Genomic DNA, 15,637 nt, shown 5'->3' with positions numbered 1-15,637 from the left:
TTGTTTTCATCAGCATCAATTTCTAAATATTCTGCAATTTTGGTTTGTATTTCCTCTATGACTCAAGGCTTTTGCTGTTGTTTGTGTGTTTGTTTTAATTTATAGGTAGAAGAGCATCTTTATTGTCTAATTTTAGTAAACATTTCTAATTTTAATGTAATGCAATTAGAAAATGTTGTCCATACTGTTTTTACTTTTTAACATTTGTCAAAGTTTTCTTTCGTGGCCTAAATTTAATTTTCATGAATATTTTATGGGGAATTGGGTAAAAAGAGGTGACTCTCTGTTTTTAGAATGTAGATTTTAAAGTAATATTTAGTCTTCTCTGTCTGTAATGATTTTTTTACTGTGGTAAATATATATATAACAGAATATTTGCCATTTCAATGTTTTTCACGTGTACAATTCAGTGACATTAATCATATTCACCATGTTGTGCAACCATCACCACTATCCATTTCCAAATTTGTCCATCACCCTTAACAGAAGCTCAGTGCCCGCTAAGCAATGACTTCCCTCTTCCCCTCCTTCCCACCCTAGATAACCACTAATCAACTTTGGTATGTATACACCTGCCTATTTTAGATATTTCATATAAATAGAATCATATAATATTTGTCTTTTTTTTTTTGATCGACTTATTTCGCTCAGCATTATGTTTCCAAGGTTCGTTCGTGCTGTAGCATGTATCAGGACTTCATTTCTCTTTATGGCTGAGTAATATCCCATTTTATGTATGTGCTGTTGTTGTTAGGTGTCAAGTTGGTTCCAACTGATAGCGACCGTATGTACAACAGAACAAAACACTGCCCGGTCCTGCACCATCCTCACAGTTGTTGCTAGGCTTGAGCCCATTGTTGCAGCCACTGTGTCAGTCCATCTCATTGAGGGTCTTCCTCTTTTCCGCTGACCCTTTACTTTACCAATCATGATGTCCTTCTCCAGGGACTTGTCCCTCCTGATAACATGCCCAAAGTACATGAGATGAAGCCTCACCATCCTCACTTCTAAGGGGCATTCTGGCTGTACGTCTTCCAAGACAGATTTGTTCATTCTCCTCGAAGTTCATGGCATATGCAATATTCTTCACCAACATCATTGTCCAGCTTTTGCATTCATATGAGGCAATTGAAAATACCATGGCTTGGGTCAAGCACACCTTAGTCCTCAAAGTGACATCTTTGCTTTTTAACACTTTAAAGAGGTCTTTTACAGCAGCTTTGCCTAATGCAGACAAATTGTGGGTATGTATGTACCACAATTAATTTACCCATTCATCTGTTGACAAACATTCGGGTTGTCTCCACCTTTTAGCTATTGTGAAAAGTGCTGTACTGCACATTGGTGTACAAGTGTCTGCTTTCCTGCTTTCAGTTCTTTTGGGTATATACCAGAAGTGGAATTGCTGAATCATATGGTAATTCTAGGTTTAACTTTCTGAGGAGCCACCAAACTTTTCCCCAGTGGCTGTACCATTTTACAATCCACCAACAATGAGCTCACACTTTCCAATCTCAAAACATGCTATAAAGCTACAGTAATCAAAACAGTCTGGTACTCGGCTAATGCTAGACACATAGACCAATGGAATAGAATTGGAAGTCCAGGAATAAACCCGTGTATCTATGGTCAACTGATTTTGACAAGGGTACTAAGTCCATTCAGTGAGGAAAGGACAGTCTCTTTAATAAATGGTGCTGAGAAAATTAGATTTGCACATGCAAATGAATGAAGATGGACCCATGCCTCACAACATATATGAAAATTAACTCAAAATGGATCAAGGACCTATATGTAAGAGCTGTAATTATCGTTGTTGGGTGCCGTTGAATGGATTACAACTCACAGCAACTCCATGTTTTAGAATAATTTTATATACAGCAACAGATAACTAATATGTCTGTTGTAAACTGCAACCTTTATATATTTTGCCAATTTTTAACCTATTTTTTGGAAACCCTGGTGGCATAGTGGTTAAGTGCTACAGCTGCTAACCAAAAGGCCGGCAGTTCGAATCCACCAGGCGCTCCTTGAAAACCCTATGGGGCAGTTCTATTCTGTCCTATAGGGTCACTATGAGTCGGAATCGACTCGACAGCAGTGGATTCAATTTTTTTTTTTTTTTTTGGTTAACTTAGGTAATGCTTTTTGGCCTGAAGTCTTCCTTGTCTATCTCTACTTTCTTTGTGTCTGCATTTGACTGATACGCATTTGTCAATACTTTTATTTTTAACCTATCTGATTTGCTTTAGATGTGTTTCTTTTATACAGCATGGAATTTTTTCTTTGTGATCCAATCTGAAAAATCTCTTCCTTTTAGTGGGCAATCTTAGCCTGTTTTTCATTTATTGATATGAGTGAAGTGTATGTCCTGGTTTCTGAACATTTTTCATTATTGAAATTATTTTCTCAAGTTCATTACACAGTTGCCTTTTTCTTTGCTTTTGTGTGTGTGCGTGTGAAGTTATTTTGTTAGAAAGATCTGTATTTTTGTTCTAATGGTTACATTCATAATTATAACTTTATGTAAATCCTTAGGTTCTCTATTTCTTTAGACAGCATCTATTAGTTGCCAGTTACAAACAATGATAAAGTTGGTGTACTTCTCCTTTTTTCTTTCCCTTCCTTTCCACCATCCCTTAATTTGTGTCAATAATATTGACACTTTTTGGTATATACCTCTTGTCTTAGTCATCTAAGATGACTATAACAGAAATACCACAAGTGGATGGCTTTAACAATGAGAAATTTATTTTCTCACAGTCTAGTAGGTTACAAGTCCAAATTCAGGGCATCGGCTCCAGGGGAAGGCTGTCTCTTCCTGTCAGCTCTGGAGGAAGGTCCTTGTCCTCAATCTTCCTCTGGTCGAGGAGATTCTCTGGTGCAGGGACCCCATGTCTAAAGGGTAGGCTCTACTCCTGGTGCTGGTTTCTTGGTGGCTTGAGGTCCCCAACTCTCTGCTTGCCTCCCTTTCCTTTTATATCTTGAGAGATAAAAGGTGGTACAGGCCACACCCCAGGGAAACTCCCTTTACACTGATTTTAATTCAATCCATGACACCTCTGTATTGTTAAATATGCATATGCTTTTATTACTTGATTTGTCAGCTTTAAAATATATACTTTTACTTTCAGCTATAAAAGTTGAAGCAAACAGCAAATACTCTACTTCAAAGCTTTTTATCTTGTTCCATCATAATTTGTATTAGTTGTATCATTTCTGTATTTTTAGAGCACGTAATATTTATTTTCTGTTCTTCAACCTAATTTTCACGCTTTCGTGGTTTTTTTTTTTTTTTACTAAAACTGGTTGATCACCCTGAAATCATGCATCTTCAAAATTGTCTATTACAACGTCTATCATTGAAAGACTGTTCACTGAAGGACGGGTGGGCTGGATAGAAAATCCTTGGGTCTCGTTTTCTTTCCTTGAAGATCTTGTAGATGTTATTCCACTATCTTCTAACATTAAAAGTTAATCTGAATAAATCTGAGGCAAGTGTGATCTTTCCTCCTCTTATACATGACCAAAACTAACCTGGTTGACCAGAAGATTATTTTTGAAGTAGAATAAATATGTTAGGCTATGTCTTGGTGTTACCATTTATTTCCGGAAAGCCCTTCTTGGATGAAACCTTTAAACATACATTCTGTGCTATTATTTTTGTACTGTTTTGGGTGTCTCCAAATACGGAGAAACTGGATTTTCATTGTCTGTTTTCTTTATTAATCATTTTCTCTTAAATCGTTATTTTACTATCTTCATTTCTGTTCATTTTGTTTGCTTTTCTTATTGTTACCCTATACCTCGTTTACTGTATTTTTTTCCATGTCCATTCTCTGTTGTGGTGTCTTTAAGTTGTCTTCATTTCTACTTTGTTCTTAAATTTTATCAGCTCATGTATCCTTTTGTTATTTTACCCTTTCTTCCCTGGATTCTTTCATCTTTGCTTTATTGTCTTACTTTATAAAGGCAATTGCTTTTAAGGTTTTTTTAATTCATGAAAAAATGTTTGGTCTCAATTTTCATCTGCTCTGTGGCAACCTTTCTTTATCCTTTATCCTTCAATAAACTTGTCTGACTATCTTCTTCCTTTTTTTTCTAAATCAATCTTTGCGCTGATGCTTTTCTTATAGTTTCTTTGTCTTGACACTCTGTTAGATCCTTTCTATTATTCTTTGTAATAGCACTAAAGATCCTTGGTAGCATTAAGTTAGTCAGGTTTTCCTGAACTTTCTGTTTACATGAGAGTGCTTTGGTAGGGGAATAAAAGGGTTAGCAAGCTAGAATCCCAAACTTGCTGGTTTTCACAAGAAGACAGTCTCTTCTCTGCTGCCACAGGAACAAATTGCTTTCTGAAATGAGGCTTATCTTTATGACTCTTTGTATAGTCCTGCCTCCTCAGCTTTTTTCAATAAAATCAGGTCCAGAAAGGCTTTTCTCTTAAGCCCACTTCACTACAGTTATTGCACCTGTTTTTTGAAAACAAGAGAGAAAGTTTTTGGCTCTCTGGATATACCCTTTCTGTTTAGGAAGAATATTTTTACCTGACTGCCTCATCAAAGACATTTTTTCTCTGAGCTTCTTTCTCCTCATTTCCTCCTGGTTGTATTTTCTTCCTAATCTCAGCTTCTTTGGGCTGTTCTTACACATATTTGGGAGTCTTGGATAATACCTGTCCTCAAGTGTTGCCAAAAATAGAGTTTGTTTTTTCATTCTTTTTGTTGCTTTTGGATGATTTCTAAGAGAAGGAGAAAAATGCTGATTTACACAACCATATCTATTCCAGATGTACACAATGTCTTAATTACTAAGGCCTTAAAATAAGTCTTACTTTTTGCTAGACCAAATTTCATCACTTTGTTCTTTTTCTTCAATTGTTTCTTAACTGTTCTCTCTCTTTTTTTTTTTTTACAGTTAAAATTTTATTTTATTTTTTGGTGAAAATATACACAACAAAACATATGCTCATTCAAAATTTCTACACATACAGGTCAATGTCACCAGTTAATTCTTCACATTCTGTCACCATTCCTATTATCTCTACCCATAGTGTTTCACCACCATTTTCACACTCTCTGCCCCTTAAAGTTCTCATCTGTGCTTTAGACTTACTGTTGTCAGTTTGATCACATATAGATAATTCTGTAAAAGAGTGATATGTTCAAGGCCAATATTCTTTATTAATTGAGCTAAACTGATGTTTTGTTTATAGATGATTTCATGGGATAGTTTTGGATCAAGGACTAAAGTTTATTTCAGGGCAATAGATTCAGGGTTCCCGCAGTCTCAGTGGATCCAGTAAGTCTGATTTCTATAGGAATTTGATGTTCTGTTTCACATTTTTCCTCCTTTAGATCAGAATCCAGCTATTGGGTCCTTGATCAAAGTGTTCAGTAATGGTGGCTGAGAACTATCCATTTCTTCTTGTCTCGTGGCAAAGGAGGTAGTATTTCATAGACCCAGTGTTTCTTAACTGTTCTTTACTCTTAACTCGTTCAGATAAATTTTAGACTGAGCTTTTAAAGTTACACAATGCACACACCATTGTAATTTCATTTTAATTCCAATGAATGTATTATTAATTTACAGAAAACTGGCATATTAATGGCATTGACTCTTCCTAGCCATTAATATGATATATCTCTCCATTTATTTGGATCTTCTTTAACATTTTATAGTAAAATTTTATAATTTTCTCTCAAAAGGTCTCTTACGCTTTTTGTCAGATTTATTGTTAGGTAACTTACATTTTCTATTCCTATTAAAAATGTATATTTTTAAAAATTTCCTGTTTAACATTTTGTTGTGGTAATATAAGAATACAGTTGATTTTTTTATATTGATCTTATTTATATTCAGCAAATTTGCTGAGCTCTTATTCATTTCAATAGTTTGTCTTTAGATGCTCTAAGACTTTGACATACACAATTATATCCTATCCTAAACCATAACAATTTGGTTTTTGTTTATTTGTCTCATCTTACTATTCTGGCTAGGAATTCCTGTACAGTGTTGAATAGAAGCAGTGATAGCAGACATCTTTGCCTTAAAGAGAGTACTCAAATATTTCCCCATCACATATTATGTTTGCTGTAAACTTTTGGTAGAAACCCTTTTTCAGGTTAAGGAATACCCCTTATATTACTAGTTTACTCAGAGTTTTGTCATAATGGGTATGAAATTTTACCAAATGTTTTTTTATGAATCTATTGAGATTGAGTTTTTTTTTTTCTTTTAATTTGCTAATGTTGAGGATTGAATTAATACATTTCAAAATGTTTCATCAGCTTTGCATTACTGGAAAAAATACAGCTGGTCACATTGTGTTATTAATAAACATTGCTAGATCATTCATCAAACAATGTTATTATCTTCACAATATCTTTTTCAAGCCTTTTATTTTCAACCTTTCTGAGTTGTTATGTTTTAAGCATGTCTTGAGTAAACAACATATAGCCAGGGTGGGGGCAGAGAGCTTTTGCTCATTTTTACCAAATATGATAATCCTTATCTTTTTAGCTGGAGACTTTAGTCCACTTACATTTATTGGTGTTCTTTATATGTGTGAATTCATATCTACCATCTTATTTTCTGCTTTCTGCTTACCTTGTTTCTCATGCTTTTTTTTTTTCTTTTTCTTATGCCTTTTCAATTAATTGAGGCTCTTCTTTAATTCTTTTTTTTCCTACCATTTTGTAAGTTATATGTTTAATTTCAATTACTTTAGTAGTTACCTTTAAGATTTTAGCATGCATACTTAACAAAATCTAAAATTAAATACTATTTTTTCTCCTCCCCAACAGTACCAGGACCTTAGAATACTTCAACTTGAGTCGTTCCTCCTCTCATCTTAAATGATACTATTCTCCAGTATTTTAGTATTTACCTTGATTTTTGGCTCCCACCAAATTAGTCATTGTTCTTAATATTATATTAGGATTGTTTGACACAGTCAGTATTTTCTTAAATTTATTCTCACATTTACTTTACCCAGAATTCCTTTTTGCATCATATTCCTCTTTGGGTTCAATATTCTTCTTCCAAAAATACACTCTTTAAAAGCTTCTCCAGTAAAGTTTTTGGTGATAAATTCTCTCATGCCCATGATTTCCCCTTGTTTCTCCTCTGTGATTACTTTGACCTGCTTCATGTTTCCAATATCCCACTTTATCTGTTTGGGAATACTTACTGTGCTTATTTTAAATTCTTGCTCCTTATAATCTATTAACTCTGCTTCTTCTGCTATAGATTATTCAGTTTTCTAATGTTCACCTTCTTCAAGTGATTCATTAGTGATGAAAGTATCAACTTTTCTGGTTTGTAATATACACCTGAAGAGAGAGAAAGAGAAGAAGTCCAGATCCCAGCATGTGCCAATCCTGGTAGAGTTGGAGTAAAAATGTAAGGAGGAAGCACATGACTCACAGGAGAGAAAGTTTCAAGTGCTATAATCTGAACCAAAGCACTTCTCCTTTGCCACTGGCCACACTCCCAACCAGAAGAGTTGAAATATTATTTTCCAAAAGCTGTCTCCCTCAAGTGCAATCAGCTAGGTCTCAAGGCAAGGACTAGTAGGAATTGGGGAGATGAAATGCTCAAGTGGTGACCCATTCTCTGTGTGTGTTATTATCACTGTCACATTTATTTTCTACCCTGCACTGGTAATAGGATGGGAAGTCACTCATCAATGGCAATGTGGGGGAGACTCAAGGATATCACATAATTTCTTCCCCAGTCTCTCCCCATATCCATGGCCCCTGCACTCCTCTGCTTTAGGCTACAATATACCCCTCATGTCTCTGGGACCACCTTTTCATCCCCAGAGGATTCTCACAATTTTTATGATCTGAAATTAATCTCTCTAAATTATCTCCAGGGCTGGGTTTTGGGAAGGAATTTAGTACCCCGTGTTACTTTGTCATCTTCTAAGATATCAAGAAATGTGTTTTGATTTGCGTGTCCCTAGAATATCTGTTCAGACACAACTGCCTACTTGACCATGAGCTCCCTGGGAACACAGACCATGTCTGATAAACTCGTGCACCCTCAGCATCTGACCCAGACCTTGACACATTGTAAAAAGGCAAGAAAGCAAAGTGCTTAAGAGATCCCCACCTCTGGTAGCTCTATGACTTTGGGAAAGTTATTTAAGCTCTCTGTGCTTCAGATCCCTAATCTGTAAAATGGGAATTAGGTGAGAAAATGTATATAGTGTTTGACAAACAATAAGCTGTCAACAAATGATAGATATTATATGAGATTCTCAGAAATGTTTGTTAAATATATGAAATATGCATTGGTGTGTCTACTACATGAAGACAGCAGTGTGAAACCCTGAGAATGTTTAGAATGTATGTCAAGATTTCTACTGTAAATAATCAGAAATATTGTCAGAGATCAGACCCACAATGCAGTTAAGAAATAATACATGCATGTTTATAATAAAAGGCTGAAGCTATCATCAATGGGGCTATGGGAATTGGCAGGAGCCATAAGATCTTATCCCATATGGTCACTCTCTTGCTCTGTGGTATGACTTTGTCCTGTTCCTACTCTGAGCTTATTTTCTCCTGTTGGCAAAACGAGGGTCATGACAATCTGAGCTCACACAAATCCAATGAATTCATCTCTATCTCTACTGCATCACCCTACAGGGATACGTAGCCATGGCCAAAGCCAAAACACATCAGGGAGGGAGTAGTAGATGAAGCAGTAAACCCCCTAGCCTTTCTCTCCTGCCCTCCATTTTTTGATGGAGTCTTCCTTTGGCTGAACACAATAGGAAGTCATAGGACAAGGGAGCCCAGGTGGTGCAGACCATAGAGTCAACTTTCTGGGGCACAGGGCAGGGCAGAGAATGGATTGGGGGGTGTCAGGGAGGGATGGAGGAGGTAAGAAGATCCAGATCAGTGAGTAAGTGCATATTTATTAACGACTACTATGCATTGCATCCCTCCATTCCCTCAATAACCCTGTAAGATTATATTATTTTCCCAGTTGCAGATAAGAGAACTAAGACAGAGAAGAAATGGATCCACCCAAAGTCATGTACCTAATGAACAACAGAGCTAGAATTTGAACGCAGATCGCTGTTGCTCCAAGGCCCATTTTCTTTCCACTGGAGAGTCCCCTGCATCTCAGCATCACCCAAAAGCCTGGCTGTGGGGGCTGCTGGGCCGAGAGACAGGCAAGGTGCATGACTCCATGACCAGCTTCATGCCCTTGGCTCCTTTGGGATAGATGTCTTTACTGGCACTCTGGAACTTTTGTATCAGTTGCACTGTCATTTGGGGCTGGTTTCTTTTTAAAGCAAAAAGTAGATCAGAAGCAGTCTCGTTTGATGGTCTGTTTTCCAACTGCTGCCTTTTTATCAGCTCAAACCTCAGCTCTGGGAAGATTTAGAAGATCATACGTTTCTTGTATTTTGTTTAGTGTCCTAATCAGGTTCCAGTTAGCTTTGCTACTCAGTCCCCACTCACACAGGCCTCCACAAACCCACAACAAACTCCCCAAGAGCGCTTTAACACACAGAGTTCCAAGACCTTCCAAGGTAGTCTCCCACACTCAGGTTCCCACGACTCATGCCACCCCACACACACCCAGATACCACTGCACACTCCAGATACAGCCCACATCACCCACAAGCATACATTCACTTACTACACACGCACTCTCCCACTTGCACACACTGACACACTGACTCACAGACATGCAAGTCAATGTGGGCAAGCACACACATTCACCTCAGGTAATAAAACCCAGCAAACAAAGCCAAGGGCCCTGGCTCTACAAACCTGGAGCCAAAATCTTCAAACTCCCCCAAGAGTCCCAGCGGTGACTGTCAAGACAGGTCCCTCTCACCATTTCTGAGCCCTGAGGACAAATTCTTCCTGCCTTGCTTTTGAGTTCAGAGCCTTACACATTTAACGGTGATTTTAAAAGTCTTTCATTATGGACATTTTGTTATCGTGTTTTTTTGAACAAAAATGAAGTCTATTTCCTTTTCCAGATTCCAAATAAACACATGCAGGGATTTCATAGACTCACAGATTAAAGGTGCTTCATGGACAAAAGATTTTGCTCCATTGTTCCACTCTCTCCATGACCCTGCGATCCATGGTGCCCACAAAGTATCAAGGCCCAGCCTGGGGCCCAAAGCGGGCTCAGTCTACCACCGTGACTCAGGCAAAGTCTCTGCACTGTGCATAATGGGTAGGATTTTCAAAATCATGGAAATACTTACTGTGCTTATTTTAAATTCTCACCTGACAGAGGAAGAGAAAGCAGCTCAGTGAGGGAAGCAGCTGCTCAAGGTCAGACAGGACCCCCTGTGAGGACAGTACTGTTGGGTGTGGGATGCGGGATCTGAAGGTGTTCAGAGGATCCATGTTTGGAGACATGAGCATCAAAGGCGGGACCATGAAATCAACCCTTCTGTGATGCCAGAGTTGGGCTCTGAGTGTCCGCCATGCAAAAATAGCCCACGGAATGCTGGGAAAACCCTGGATTCTTCCCTCACCAAGGCTGGGACAAGTCCTGGAAGACTCTGACAAAACAATGCCTCTCCATGACTGAACCGCAGCCATCTGCTGCCTAAGGCCTCAGAGGACAGCCTTTTGGCTCGAGGACAGGCTGGATGAAAGGAACTCTGTGGTGATCTCCTACTCAGAGTCCAGATATATACATCCTATGAGTCTAAGGTTCTAAAATTCAGAGACAATCTGTGTCCCTCAAGGGCAACAGGACTCTGAAATTTGGGACAGAGTGAGAAGGGAAGAGGCGCAGCAAGGCCCCTGAGCCACTTCCTGGGTTCTCTTGTGCTACAAGTCACTAAGAACCTCATATCTCAAAGACTGTGAGACCTCCAGTGTATCCAAGCTGTGCTTCTCTCCATGAGCAGGAGTGGAGCTGTGGCAGTGGCAAGGGCTCAAATTTCTCAAAGACCCAAGGTCCAAGGACACTGACCTGAGTAGGAGACCTATTTGTATGTTTCCAGGCACTGTGATTTGGTGTGGACATGGGAGTGAGATGGTGGGAGGCTGTGGAGGAGTGGCACAGAGTGGGATCAGCTGTACTGTGGCAGACGATAGTAATCTTTCACATTTCTGTGCAGGTGAGATGTTGCTATGGCATTCTGGCCCATGCTGCCCCACAGGGAATAGGCTGGCCTGAGTGGGGAAGAAAGACAGACAAAGAAGAAAGGAACGGAGTTCCTTGCCCCAGGAAGAGTAAGAGCAAATTTGGTGGTCTTCAGATCCTGACCTCTGGACCCACCTCTACTGCATGCAGGCTTACCAAGAGTCTAGCTAGATACAGGAGCTTAAGTCCCTCTCCCCTAGAAGGACCCAGATTGATAAAGAAAGGACCATCCCCCTCCACCAACCCCACCATGACAGTTAAGGAGGAACAGGTTGTGAGGGCCAGACTCTTCCCATTTCCATCCCAGCATCCCTGTTCACTTTTCCAATGGGGACTCTGGTCATAGCTTGCAGGATTTCAGGTGGGAAAACCTGCTGGGTGGAAACACCAAAACTAACTGTGTTACCACTACCACCACCATCCCAGTGTCTGTTGTCAATGTCTGAACTTCATTAGTATACCCTGACATCCAGCCCCATGCCCACCACCAAGTGGGCCCTCAATCAACATGAATACACCAAGAACTTCCTGTCAGCACCTCACTGAGCCACAGGGTAAGGCTGGGGAAGATGTGGCCAGGCCTCAGGGAGCCCATTCATTCAACCAAAAGCACTTACTGAGGGTCTACTATATTTCAGGCACTGCCTTAGGTACTAAGGGGTACAAAGATGACTCTCACCAGGGATGAACGAAAAGAGTTGTTTATTGTACAACGAAAGACTAGAGAAGAAAGGAAGACCTTATACGACCTGAGGTGGTGAGAGAACAATAGCATGCCCCATGTCACCCAACTTCAGCCCAGGCGAAGTGCATTCCAGGCCATTTTAACCACCCTCTTGTGGCAAGATTTCTTAGGACAGAATCATGATCACTACACAGACAAGGAAAGGGCAGCCCAGAGGGAAGAAGTGACTTGCCCAAGCCCATTCAGCAAGCAGAGTCAGGGCCTAGATTTAACCCTCAATGGACACCCAGGCATGGTGACAGTGGCCAAAAGACTTGACAGTGTTCATGTGAAGATGAGGGATTTCCAAGGTCCATTTTCCTTTGCAAACCAGGGAAGAGCAGGTATGCAGAGGATGAGTGAGTAGGGATGAGGAGGAAGGTAGGATGAAAAGGACGGGAAAGACTTTGGCATGCCTGTGAATAGCAGTTAAGAGTTTTGGCTCAGGAATTAGATCTCTGCCTCTTAGAAGCTGTGTGACCTTGAGCAAGTTAATTAACCTCTCTGCCTCAGTTTTCTCATCTATAAAACGGTGATCATAATGGCACTTACATCAGGGGTTGATTGAGCCTCAAATGACACACATATATTACACCAGGCATGCTGTAAGGGCTCGGAAAAACAATGTTGCTTGCTAGTATTACCTCCTAAGGGAACTGTGGTGTGTGTGTGTGTGTGTGTGTACTGACACACACATGCACAAGCATGCATACACACAAGCTCACACCATTGCAACAACTGCCATCGTCCCATGTCTTTGTGACATGCTCAGTGATGCTGCCACCAGACAGACAGTTTTGCCATCACCATTGTTCTGGGAGTATAGATAAAAGAGGAAGTAACCCCAGGAAAGGGCCACTGGTTCTAGCCCTCAACCCCGGAAAGAACTCACTGTATGATTTTAGACAAGTCCCTTCCCCTCACTGAATGACCCAGGTCAAGTCATTTAACATCTGAGTTTATTAGTTGTTGTTTTTGTCATGTTCCACTGAGTTGGTTCCAGCACATATGGACCCTATGAATGGAACAGAACACTACTGGCCCTGCGCCATCCTCACAATCGTTGCTATGCTTGAGTCCATCGTTACAGCCACTGTGTTAATCTATCTCGTTGATGGTCTTCCTCTCTTTCCCTGGCCCTCTACCAAACATGATGTTGTTCTCCAGGGATTGGTCCCCCCTGATAACATGTCCAAAGCACATGAGACAAAGTCTCACCATCCTCACTTCTAAGGAGCATTCTTGCTATACTTCTTCCAAGACAGATTTGTTCATTCTTCTGGCAATTCATGGTACATTCAATATTCTTTGCCAACACCATAATTCAAAGGCCTCAATTGTTCTTCGATCTTCCTTATTCATTGTCCAGCTTTCACATGCATATGAAGCAATTGAAAATACCATGACATGGCTTCTAAGTTTCAGGGCATGAAAATAACACCTGCTCGCTTCACTAAATACACTAAATAACAGATACATGAGGAAATGCTCACGATCATTAGCTACTAGAGAGATGCAAATAAAAACTACAATGAGATTCCATCTTACTCCAACAAGGCTGGCATTAATCCAAAAAACACAAAATAATAAATATTGGAGAGGTTGTGGAGAGACTGGAACACTTATTCACTGCTGGTGGGAATGTAAAATGGTACAACCACTTTGGAAATAGATTTGGCCCTTCCTTAAAAAGCTAGAAATAATGGTAAATGTTCACTTGAAGCTTAATAAAAATTAATTAAAAAAAAAAAAAAAGCTAGAAATAGAACTACCATACGATCCAGCAATCCCACTGCTTGGAATATACCCTAGAGAAATAAGAGCTTTTACACCAACAGATATATGCACACCCATGTTCACTGCAGCACTGTTTACAATAGCAAAAAGATGGAAGGAACCAAGGTGCCCATCAATGGATGAACGGATAAATAAATCATGGTATATTCACACAACGGAATACTACGCAACAATAAAGAACATGATGAATCTGTGAAACATTTCATAATATGGAGGAATCTGGGAGGCATTATGCTTAGTGAAATTAGTCAGTTGCAAAAGGACAAATACTGCATGAGACCACTATTATAAGAACTCAAGAAATAATTTAAACACAGAAGAAAATATTCTTTGATGGTTACGAGAGTGGGGTATTCACTAATTAGATAGCAGACAAGAACTATTTTAGGTGAAGGGAAATACAACACACAATACAGGAGAGGTCAGCACAACTAGACTAAACCAAAAGCAAAGAAGTTTCCTAAATAAACTGAATGCTTTGAAGGCCAGAGTAACAGGGGTGGGAGTCTGGGGACCACGGTTTCAAGGGACATCTAGGTTAATTAGCATAATAAAATCTATTAAGAAAACATCCTGCATCCCACTTTGGAGAGTGGCGTCTGGGGTCTTAAATGCTAGCAAGCAGCCATCTAAGACACATCAATGGGTCTCAACCCACCTGGAGCAAAGGAGAACGAAGAACACCAAAGACACAAGGTAATTATGAGCCCAAGAGACAGAAAGAACCACATAAACCAGAGACTACATCAGCCTGAGACCAGAACTAGATGGTGCCTGGCTACAACTGACTGATGACTGCCATGACAGGGAACACAACAGAGAACCCCTGAGGAAGCAGGACAGCAGTGAGATGCAGGCCTCAAATTCTCATACAAGACCAGACTTAATGGCCTGACTGAGACTAGAAAGACCCCAGAGGTCATGGTCCCCAGACCTTCTGTTAGCCCAAGGCAAGAACCATTCCCAAAGCCAACTCTTTAGATAGGGATTGGACTGGACTATGGGATAGAAAATGATACTGGTGAAGAGTGAGCTTCTTGGATCAAGAAGACACATGAGACTATGTGGGCAGCTCCTGTCTGGAGAAGAGATGAGAGGGCAGAGGGGGTCAGAAGCTGGCTGAATGGACACGAAATGGAGAGCGGAGGGAAGGAGTGTGCTGTCTCATTAGAGGGAGAGCAACTAGGAGTACATAAAAAAAAAAAAAAAAAACCAAACCCAGTGTCATTGAGTCAATTCCAACTCATAGTAACCCAATGGAACAGAGTAGAACTGCCCCATTGAGTTTCCAAGGAGCACCTGGCGGATTCAAATTGCCAACCCTGTGGTTCGCCACCATGGCGCTTAACCATTATGCCACCAGGACATAGTAAGGTGCATATAAGTTTTTGTATGAGAGACTGACTTGGTTTGTCAACTTTCATTTAAAGCACAATAAAAATTAAAAATAATAATAACACCTGCTTAGAAGCCTGTTTCCAGGGCCAAAGGAAGCAAATCTCAAAAGGCATTCTGCCCAGAGCCTGTACAGAGCATGCCTTCAGTAATGTCAGCTATTGTGACTTTTTATTTTGAGAATAAGGTAGCTTTCCAACATGATTTAAGAGCAGAGATCTTGATTGTGGCCTGGCCTAGGGGTGGCCACAGAGGCCAGGAAAGCCCTTAGTGAGTGCCCAGGAGGATCTTAATGGCCCTGTCTCTCATCCTGGGCCACCACCATACCCCAGGCCTGGCTCCTCTGTTATTTTCCTGGAGCCAAGCTGCTGAGATGACTGTTCCCCTTGAGGTCTTACAGGTGGCTATCAGGTTTATAAGCCCCCATTTCTAATTACTTGACTTAACAACCCTGACTGTCAGATCTGTAGGCAAGGACTTGTAGCTGGGAGAGCGTTCGCTGCCCAGAGCCCAGCCAGGTGAGGTGGGCTGAGTCAGAGGGAAAGAGATAAAGCAGGAATCTGTCCCAAAGACAGCAGC

The sequence above is a fragment of the Loxodonta africana genome, chromosome 3, assembly GCF_030014295.1.
Source record: "Loxodonta africana isolate mLoxAfr1 chromosome 3, mLoxAfr1.hap2, whole genome shotgun sequence".
Taxonomy (NCBI): domain Eukaryota; kingdom Metazoa; phylum Chordata; class Mammalia; order Proboscidea; family Elephantidae; genus Loxodonta; species Loxodonta africana.
This window is presented reverse-complemented; position numbering follows the sequence as displayed.